Source organism: Mus musculus, chromosome 16 (assembly GCF_000001635.26).
Source record: "Mus musculus strain C57BL/6J chromosome 16, GRCm38.p6 C57BL/6J".
Classification (NCBI taxonomy): domain Eukaryota; kingdom Metazoa; phylum Chordata; class Mammalia; order Rodentia; family Muridae; genus Mus; species Mus musculus.
This window is the reverse complement of record NC_000082.6, coordinates 71271142-71282408: the sequence shown is the minus strand read 5'-3', so window position 1 is coordinate 71282408 and position 11267 is coordinate 71271142.

The window sequence follows — 11267 nt, the reverse complement described above, 5'->3', positions numbered from 1 at the left end:
TGCTCTCCAGGTCCATCCATTTGGCTAGGAATTTCATAAATTCATTCTTTTTAATAGCTGAGTAGTACTCCATTGTGTAGATGTACCACATTTTCTGTATCCATTCCTCTGTTGAGGGGCATCTGGGTTCTTTCCAGTTTCTGGCTATTATAAATAAGGCTGCTATGAACATAGTGGAGCATGTGTCCTTCTTACCAGTTGGGGCTTCTTCTGGATATATGCCTAGGAGAGGTATTGCTGGATCCTCCGGTAGTACTATGTCCAATTTTCTGAGGAACCGCCAGACTGATTTCCAGAGTGGTTGTACAAGCCTGCAATCCCACCAACAATGGAGGAGTGTTCCTCTTTCTCCACATCCTCGCCAGCATCTGCTGTCACCTGAATTTTTGATCTTAGCCATTCTCACTGGTGTGAGGTGGAATCTCAGGGTTGTTTTGATTTGCATTTCCCTGATGATTAAGGATGTTGAACATTTTTTCAGGTGCTTCTCTGCCATTCGGTATTCCTCAGGTGAGAATTCTTTGTTCAGTTCTGAGCCCCATTTTTTAAGGGGGTTATTTGATTTTCTGAGGTCCACCTTCTTGAGTTCTTTATATATGTTGGATATTAGTCCCCTATCTGATTTAGGATAGGTAAAGATCCTTTCCCAGTCTGTTGGTGGTCTTTTTGTCTTATAGACAGTGTCTTTTGCCTTGCAGAAACTTTGGAGTTTCATTAGGTCCCATTTGTCAATTCTCGATCTTACAGCACAAGCCATTGCTGTTCTGTTCAGGAATTTTTCCCCTGTGCCCATATCTTCAAGGCTTTTCCCCACTTTCTCCTCTATAAGTTTCAGTGTCTCTGGTTTTATGTGAAGTTCCTTGATCCACTTAGATTTGACCTTAGTACAAGGAGATAAGTATGGATCGATTCGCATTCTTCTACATGATAACAACCAGTTGTGCCAGCACCAATTGTTGAAAATGCTGTCTTTCTTCCACTGGATGGTTTTGGCTCCCTTGTCGAAGATCAAGTGACCATAGGTGTGTGGGTTCATTTCTGGGTCTTCAATTCTATTCCATTGGTCCACTTGTCTGTCTCTATACCAGTACCATGCAGTTTTTATCACAATTGCTCTGTAGTAAAGCTTTAGGTCAGGCATGGTGATTCCACCAGAGGTTCTTTTATCCTTGAGAAGAGTTTTTGCTATCCTCGGTTTTTTGTTATTCCAGATGAATTTGCAAATTGCTCCTTCTAATTCGTTGAAGAATTGAGTTGGAATTTTAATGGGGATTGCATTGAATCTGTAGATTGCTTTTGGCAAGATAGCCATTTTTACAATGTTGGTCCTGCCAATCCATGAGCATGGGAGATCTTTCCATCTTCTGAGATCTTCTTTAATTTCTTTCTTCAGGGACTTGAAGTTTTTATCATACAGATCTTTCACTTCCTTCGTTAGAGTCACGCCGAGATATTTTATATTATTTGTGGCTATTGAGAAGGGTGTTGTTTCCCTAATTTCTTTCTCAGCCTGTTTATTCTTTGTGTAGAGAAAGGCCATTGACTTGTTTGAGTTAATTTTATATCCAGCTACTTCACCGAAGCTGTTTATCAGGTTTAGGAGTTCTCTGTTGGAATTTTTAGGGTCACTTATATATACTATCATATCATCTGCAAAAAGTGATATTTTGACTTCCTCTTTTCCAATTTGTATCCCCTTGATCTCCTTTTGTTGTCGAATTGCTCTGGCTAATACTTCAAGTACTATGTTGAAAAGGTAGGGAGAAAGTGGGCAGCCTTGTCTAGTCCCTGATTTTAGTGGGATTGCTTCCAGCTTCTCTCCATTTACTTTGATGTTGGCTACTGGTTTGCTGTAGATTGCTTTTATCATGTTTAGGTATTGGCCTTGAATTCCTGATCTTTCCAGAACTTTTATCATGAATGGGTGTTGGATCTTGTCAAATGCTTTTTCTGCATCTAACGAGATGATCATGTGGTTTTTGTCTTTGAGTTTGTTTATATAATGGATTACATTGATGGATTTTCGTATATTAAACCATCCCTGCATCCCTGGAATAAAACCTACTTGGTCAGGATGGATGATTGCTTTAATGTGTTCTTGGATTCGGTTAGCGAGAATTTTATTAAGGATTTTTGCATCGATGTTCATAAGAGAAATTGGTCTGAAGTTCTCTATCTTTGTTGGATCTTTCTGTGGTTTAGGTATCAGAGTAATAGTGGCTTCATAAAATGAGTTGGGTAGAATACCTTCTACTTCTATCTTGTGAAAAAGTTTGTGCAGAACTGGAGTTAGATCTTCTTTGAAGGTCTGATAGAACTCTGCACTAAACCCGTCTGGTCCTGGGCTTTTTTTGGCTGGGAGACTATTAATAACTGCTTCTATTTCTTTAGGGGATATGGGACTGTTTAGAAGGTCAACTTGATCCTGATTCAACTTTGGTACCTGGTATCTGTCCAGAAATTTGTCCATTTCGTCCAGGTTTTCCAGTTTTGTTGAGTATAGCCTTTTGTAGAAGGATCTGATGGTGTTTTGGATTTCTTCAGGATCTGTTGTTATGTCTCCCTTTTCATTTCTGATTTTGTTAATTAGGATTTTGTCCCTGTGCCCTTTAGTGAGTCTAGCTAAGGGTTTATCTATCTTGTTGATTTTCTCAAAGAACCAACTCCTCGTTTGGTTAATTCTTTGAATAGTTCTTCTTGTTTCCACTTGGTTGATTTCACCCCTGAGTTTGATTATTTCCTGCCGTCTACTCCTCTTGGGTGAATTTGCTTCCTTTTTTTCTAGAGCTTTTAGATGTGTTGTCAAGCTGCTAGTATGTGCTCTCTCCCGTTTTTTCTTGAAGGCACTCATAGCTATGAGTTTCCCTCTTAGAAATGCTTTCATTGTGTCCCAAAGGTTTGGGTACGTTGTGGCTTCATTTTCATTAAACTCTAAAAAGTCTTTAATTTCTTTCTTTATTCCTTCCTTGACCAAGGTATCATTGAGAAGAGTGTTGTTCAGTTTCCATGTGAATGTTGGCTTTCTGTTATTTATTTTGTTATTGAAGATCAGCCTTAGTGCATGGTGATCTGATAGGATACATGGGACAATTTCAATATTTTTGAATCTGTTGAGGCCTGATTTGTGACCTATTATGTGGTCAATTTTGGAGAAGGTACCATGAGGTGCTGAGAAGAAGGTATATCCTTTTGTTTTAGGGTAAAATGTTCTGTAGATATCTGTCAGATCCATTTGTTTCATCACTTCTGTTAGTTTCAGTGTGTCCCTGTTTAGTTTCTGTTTCCATGATCTGTCCATTGGTGAAAGTGGTGTGTTGAAGTCTCCCACTATTATTGTGTGAGGCGCAATGTGTGCTTTGAGCTTTACTAAAGTTTCTTTAGTGAATGTGGCTGCTCTTGTATTTGGAGCATAGATATTCAGAATTGAGAGTTCCTCTTGGAGGATTTTACCTTTGATGAGAATGAAGTGTCCCTCCTTGTCTTTTTTGATGACTTTGGGTTGGAAGTCAATCTTATCAGATATTAGGATGGCTACTCCTGCTTGTTTCTTCATACCATTTGCTTGGAAAATTGTTTTCCAGCCTTTCATTCTGAGGTAGTGTCTATCTTTTTCTCTGAGATGAGTTTCCTGTAAGCAGCAAAATGTTGGGTCTTGTTTGTGTAGCCAGTTTGTTAGTCTATGTCTTTTTATTGGCGAGTTGAGACCATTGATGTTAAGAGATATTAAGGAAAAGTAATTGTTGCTTCCTGTTATTTTAGTTGTTAAGGGTGGCATTCTGTTCTTGTGGCTGTCTTCTTTTAGGTTTGTTGAGGGATTACCTTCTTGTTTTTTCTAGGGCGTTGTTCCCGTTCTTGTATTGGTTTTTTTCTGTTATTATCCTTTGAAGGGCTGGATTCGTGGAGAGATAATGCGTGAATTTGGTTTTGTCGTGGAATACTTTGGTTTCTCCCTCTATGATAATTGAGAGTTTGGCTGGGTATAGTAGCCTGGGCTGCAGTTTGTGTTCTCTTAGTGTCTGTATAACATCTGTCCAGGCTCTTCTGGCTTTCATAGTCTCTGGTGAAAAATCTGGTGTAATTCTGATAGGCTTGCCTTTATATGTTACTTGACCTTTTTCCCTTACTGCTTTTAGTATTCTATCTTTATTTAGTGCATTTGATGTTCTGATTATTATGTGTCGGGAGGAATTTCTTTTCTGGTCCAGTCTATTTGGAGTTCTGTAGGCTTCTTGTATGTTCATATGCATCTCATTCTTTAGATTTGGGAAGTTTTCTTCAATAATTTTGTTGAAGATGTTTGCTGGACCTTTGAGTTGAAAATCTTCATTCTCATCCACTCCTATTATCCGTACGTTTGGTCTTCTTATTGTGTCCTGGATTTCCTGGATATTTTGAGTTAGGATCTTTTTGCATTTTCCATTTTCTTTGATTGTTGTGCCGATGTTCTCTATGGAATCTTCTGCACCTGAGATTCTCTCTTCCATCTCTTGTATTCTGTTGCTGATGCTCAAATCTATGGTTCCAGATTTCTTTCCTAGGGTTTCTATCTCTAGTGTTGCCTCGCTTTGAGTTTTCTTTATTGTGTCTACTTCCCTTTTTAGGTCTAGTATGGTTTTGTTCATTTCCATCACCTGTTTGTATGTTTTTTCCTCTTTTTCTGTAAGGACTTCTACCTGTTTGATTGTGTTTTCCTGTTTTTCTTTAAGGACTTGTAACTCTTTAGCAGTGTTCTCCTGTATTTCTTTAAGTGATTTATTAAAGTCCTTCTTGATGTCCTCTACCATCATCATGAGATATGCTTTTAAATCTAGGTCTAGGTTCTCAGGTGTGTTGGGGTTCCCTGGACTGGGCGAAGTGGGTGTGCTGGGTTCTGGTGATGGTGAGTGGTCTTGGTTCCTGTTAGTAAGATTCCTCCGTTTACCTTTCGCCATCTGGTAATCTCTGGAGTTAGTAGTTATAGTTGACTCTGTTTAGAGATTGTTCTTCTGGTGATTCTGTTACCGTCTATCAGCAGACCTGGGAGACAGATTCTCTCCTCTGAGTTTCAGTGCTCAGAGCACTCTCTGCTGGCAAGCTCTCTTACAGGGAAGGTGCGCAGATATCTTGTATTTGGACCTCCTCCTGGCCGAAGAAGAAGGCCCAAAACAGGACCTTTCTCAGACACTGTGTTGCTTTGGCAGTTCCCAGGTGGTACAGACTCTCACCTAAGCAGACTAATTTCCTAAGTTCCTTGGAGTCCCGGGACCAAGATGGCGACCGCTGCTGCTGTGGCTTAGGCCGCCTCCCCAGCCGGGTGGGCACCTGTCCTCTGGTCCGGAAGGTGGCCGGCTGTCCCCGGCCCACACAGGGTGCTGCCTCAGCGCCTCTGTGCTTCCGCCTGTTCCAGAAGCTGTCAGGTTCTCTGGCGCACCCTCTCACCTGTTCAGACTAATTTCCTAAGTTCGGCGGGTCCCGGACCAAGATGGCGACCGCTGCTGCTGTGGCTTAGGTCGCCTCCCCAGCCGGGCGGGCACCTGTCCTCCGGTCCGGAAGGTGGCCGGCTGTCCCCGGCCCACACAGGGTGCTGCCTCAGCCCCTCTGTGCTTCTGCCTGTTCCAGAGGCTGTCAGGTTCTCTGGCGCACCCTCTCACCTGTTCAGACTAATTTCCTAAGTTCGGCGGGTCCCGGACCAAGATGGCGACCGCTGCTGCTGTGGCTTAGGTCGCCTCCCCAGCCGGGCGGGCACCTGTCCTCCGGTCCGGAAGGTGGCCGGCTGTCCCCGGCCCACACAGGGTGCTGCCTCAGCCCCTCTGTGCTTCTGCCTGTTCCAGAGGCTGTCAGGTTCTCTGGCGCACCCTCTCACCTGTTCAGACTAATTTCCTAAGTTCGGCGGGTCCCGGACCAAGATGGCGACCGCTGCTGCTGTGGCTTAGGTCGCCTCCCCAGCCGGGCGGGCACCTGTCCTCTGGTCCGGAAGGTGGCCGGCTGTCCCCCACACCTAAGTTCTTAAATCAGGTTTTGCATATGATTCTGAGGTTCTAAACAATTCAAACTGTCTAAATAAATGTAGAGATCAAGAAATATGGGTAGCTGGACAGTGTCGAAGTACACCTTCAAATCTACTTATGGGGCAAAGACAGACAGATCTCTATGAGTCAGAGGCCAGCCTGGTCTACAGAGCTACTTCCAAGACAGCCGAGGTTACACAGAGAAACCCTGCCTTGAAAAAAAAAAAGGTAAAAGAAAGAGAGAGAGAAAAAGAAAGAAAGAAAGAAAGAAAGAAAGAAAGAGAGAGAGAGAGAGAGGGAGGGAGGGAGGGAGGAGTGAGGAAGAAAGGAAGAAAGGAAGAAAGGAAGAAAGGAAGAAAGGAAGAAAGGAAGAAAGGAAGAAAGGAAGAAAGGAAGAAAGAAAGAAAGAAAGAAAGAAAGAAAGAAAGAAAGAAAGAAAGGAGGGAAGAAAAGGAAATACGGTAATAATAATTAATATAGTTGTTAGGTTTAAATTGGAGAGGTACCTTTCCATACTATATGCAATGGGGGCTTCTATTTCTCTTCTCCCTGCTGCCCTTCCTTCTGAGTTAGGTTACACAACTTCAAATCTATCAGGGGGAAAGTTGCTTCCTGTTCCCAACACCTGGATTTGTACAAACTACAGCCTGCCTTTGTCAGAGGAGACTTCTATCCATGTCAACACAGTGAGCTGGGAAACCTGTGAGTATTGCAAGTGAAAGACTCCGAGAGGAGCCCCTCGCTCAGGCCTCAGGACAATAGAGGACACCCAAGAACTCACGACAGACCGAGCTTGTTGCAAACCACATGAGGCTTTATTCAGGGAAAGCCAGAGCTCTGGGGACGACTCATATCCCATGCAGGGGTAGAGGAGTCGTCTTTGAGGGGAAAGAGTTCCCAGTTTTTATAGGCCCTCAGGGGGAAAAGGAGAAGGGGGAGATTAGGGGATTTCCAGATCTAAACAATGTCTATTCTCAAGAAATGGGTATGGGAGGGGTATAAGGAAAGAGTCTAATGAAGGTGCAGCAATGGGCACACACCTGGTCAGAACATTGGCAGACACGCAGGTTCAAGGAGTGGCCAGAGCATTGTGCACCTCTATTTTCTAAATCAGTGAAGCTAGTTCTGCTAACACTGACGTCTATCTTGCCAATTTCAGGGCTTCTGTGTCCTTTTACGTTCTGCCAGGATCTTTCACAAGAAATGCTATACCAAGAAGCAATTAAGGCTAATAATGCATTCAGCCAGTCCTGACACTCAAAAATAAACATATGTAAACAAGTGGTGAGAGACCAACTTTTTGAGGTTCAGATTGCATCTTAGAGAACCTGACCTAAGGTTAAACTCAAGCTAAGTAACAGACTGGTACCTAGCACCAGTTTCCAGGCTATCCTGCAACCATATCTGTATCTAGCACCAGTCTTCATGTTATTCCACCAACAAATCTCCAACCCCAGATTATAATCCCACCCCTGCCTAACAACCAACAATCAGGAAAAAGGCAGAAACCAAGTTTATTGTCTGGCTCCCACCAGGAGCCAAATATATTAAAGGCTAGCACAGTAGCCCCCCAAATTAGATTCTTGCCAGGCTAGAAACACTCACCCCTTGCTTATGATTTCCTATAAAACATTGTCCCACATTATGAACTAACCAGTACCCCGGAGCTCTTGACTCTAGCTGCATATGTATCAAAAGATGGCCTAGTCGGCCATCACTGCAAAGAGAGGCCCATTGGACTTGCAAACTTTATATGCCCCAGTACAGGGGAATGCCAGGGCCAAAAAGTGGGAGTGGGTGGGTAGGGGAGTGGTGGGGAGGGTATGGGGGGACTTTGGGAATAGCATTGGAAATGTAAATGAGGAAAATACCTAATAAAAATATTAAAAAATATTGTCCCTATGAATGTTCCCAGCTTATCTACACTGCAACTCTTCCTGCGGTTTAGTGGTCCGCTAAGTCCAAGCTTGAACTTTTTAATAAAGACCCTGTGTGATTCCAATGAATTGGCTCCTGATTTGTCTTTCAGGGTCCATGAGCACTTGCTGGTACTACAACTGTAGTGCTGATTTTGTGAAATAGAAATCAAGAGAGAAGTACCGTTTATACTAGCGTTACCAAATCAGATCTGAAGGCGGAATAAATTTCACGGCGTAGATGAATGAACTCTCTAACAAAAAATTAAGTAATATTAGGTTTAAAAAGATTATGAGCCAATAAAGGTGAGCAAAAATTTCCAAATGAAATGAAACTTTGAGGATATAAATTGAAATTGTAAAGGGAATTTAATCTAGTAACATGGCTTCTCTGAACACATACAGAGACTTTCACGGTCTATGTAATCTGGCAAACCCTTAATACACACCTTTAGTCCAGAGCCATGTTTGAAAGAGACATCTAATTGACGTACAAAGTAGTGAATCGGAGAATGATTTGGCAGAATAGGATACACCCAACTCTCAGGAGAACAGCACAACTAAGGGGCACTTCAAGGTAGTGCAGGGAGCGGCCAGGTGTGGTGGCACACGCCTTTAATCCCAGCACTCAGGAGGCAGATTTCTGAGTTCGAGGCCAGCCTGGTCTACAAAGTGAGCTCCAGGAACGCCAGGGCAAGAAACCCTGTCTCAAAAAACAAAACAAAAAACAAAAAAAAGGTAGTTGGAAATGAGTCAGAGAGAGGAGAGGCATTGGAGTGGAGTTTCCGGCAGTTCAGTTTCATGGAATTCAGAGGTCGTTTTTACTAGGAGAGTTTTACAGACAGGTTGCAGTGAAAACAAACTAGACTCAAGTGAAGACAGAAGGAATCAGAGAAGGAGAAGCAGCCAGAACAGAAAAGATTTTGAGAGTTAGTAGTAGGGAGAGCAGAGCAATTCAATCAGAAGCTGAAAGAAGCCAGATTGAAACAGTCAGCTTTGAGAGGAGTTTGAGCCAGGACAGCTGAGTTGAACTGACGATCCCAGAGTTCAGAAAGAACTAGAAAGAGTGAGCTTATTCAGCAGTAAGTCTGAGAGGCTGAAAACATTCTAGGTCTAGATTAGATTGTACAGCAGATAGAAGTTTCCAAGACTATGACTAGGTTAGCAGACTGAGGAAGCAAGTCTCTGAGATGATAATTACTTCAGGTGAATAAAAGTTACATTGATATAAAATGACAAAAAGTTCCCAAGAATTTATAGCTTGGGAAAATCAGTATTGTTATAGATGTTCATATAGCACCTAGGGATGTATATAATCAATATCCATCAAAATATCAGTAGAATTTGTGTCACACTAGGGAAAAGATCCTGAAACTTGTAAATACTTCTCACAAATAAAATCAAATCAAACATGATACTCATATAAACAATAAAGACACAGACTACTGGAAATACAATGACCAAAATAAAATCTATGATGTAAAGATGGCTACTTCTCATAAAGGGTGCAAAGAGGACACTTTGAAGAAAGGCTAAGTCTACAGTGAATAGACTGGGACAAATTAAACAGGAACATGCAACAGGACATAGCTTCAGTTAGACTCACATCTATCACCTGTTACAACAGACAAATAAAAACTTTGAACTTAATTACAAGAATCAGAACTATTAAAATTGAGAGAAGCATTTCACAAAATTGGCATAAGCAAGATTTTTATGACAACAACAAAAATAATACGAATAAGAGTTTTACTAAGAATAAATAGTAAGTGGACTTTGAGGCATCTAAACAAAAACAACAAAAACGAAGCCAACATTCTGAAGACAAAGACCTCCAAAGGGTGGAAGGAACAAATAAGCAACATATTGGCCAGTGAATGTATTTGTACATTATATAAGAAAATTCAAGAAAACCTAGCATATATGAAGAAATAGACATAGATATTCATAAATTTAAACAGGACAATAGATACTCTACATAAACAGTGTATAAAATATGAATGCAAAAGAAAACAGATATAAAGAAAACATGTTCGCTCAGAAAAAAATGCACAAGTAAAAAATTTAGAAATGAATAAAAATAGGAAATTCCATTAGGAATGTGTAAAACAGAAAAGGGAAAGTTTGTTTACTCTTGGTGCTATGTTGTTTATATTTATGTCTGTTTGCATATATGCATCTATACAAATATATATATATACATATACACACACAAGCATACTATTATGAAATATATATTATTTACTAGTATATATAAATATTAGTATATTAGCATATACTATATATTTTATATTCTATACTATATACTACATTTTACACATTATATATTACATTGTATATTATATATTATGTATTCTATAGTATTGTATATAATATATTATCTATTATAGCATATTATGTTATTATAAAATACATTATATATTATATAATTCTGTAATATATATTAGTATATATTATATATTAGTATGTATAATAGCATGCATATATGTATATTCATATATGTAAGGATATTGAGAAAACAGAACTGCAGTTCCCCAAAAAGCTAAAAACAGAACTATCACGTGACCCAGAATTATTTGAGAGTACATCAAAAAGAAATTAATGGGATAAACATAGAAAAATGTTAAATTCCCACTTTCATATACCTGTAGCATTATACACATGGACTGAGACAGTATTCTCTTGTTCAGGAAATCATATTGTTAAATAGACAAAAAAGTGACACACAACCTGTTTGACAATTTGACAAAATTAAGACAAAAGATGTCCTATGACCTTTATGCAACAGACATGTGTCAAGAACAATGTTGGAAAAGACTCAAGAAAAGTACAGCTTCAGAGCAGACAGTCAAATGAAACAATCAATGATGTCAACTGGAACATGGAGTTACCTGGCAAATGCTCTAAAATAGTCATTTAAATCATTTCTAAAACCAATGACAATTTTCTTTAATTCAAAAAGATACCAAATTGAATTATAAATTTGACAAAATTGGAAGCATATTAATGAAAAAGAAAATGGCAAAAAAACTTTTTATTTATTTTTATTGGATATTTTATTTATGTACATTTCAAATGTTATCCCCTTTCTTGGTTTCCCCTCCAGAAACCCCATATACCATCCTCCTCCTCCTGCTTCTATGAGGGTGCTCCCCACCCACCTACCTACTCCCACCTCCCTGCCCTGGCATTCTTCTACACTGGGACATTGAGCCTTCACATGACCAAGAGCCTCTCTTCCCATTGACGCCCGACAAGACCATCCTCTGCTACATATGCAGCTGGAGCCACAGGTCCCTCCATGTGCACTCTATGGTTGGTGGTTTAGTCCCGGAAAGCTATGGGGTCTCTGATTGGTTGATAT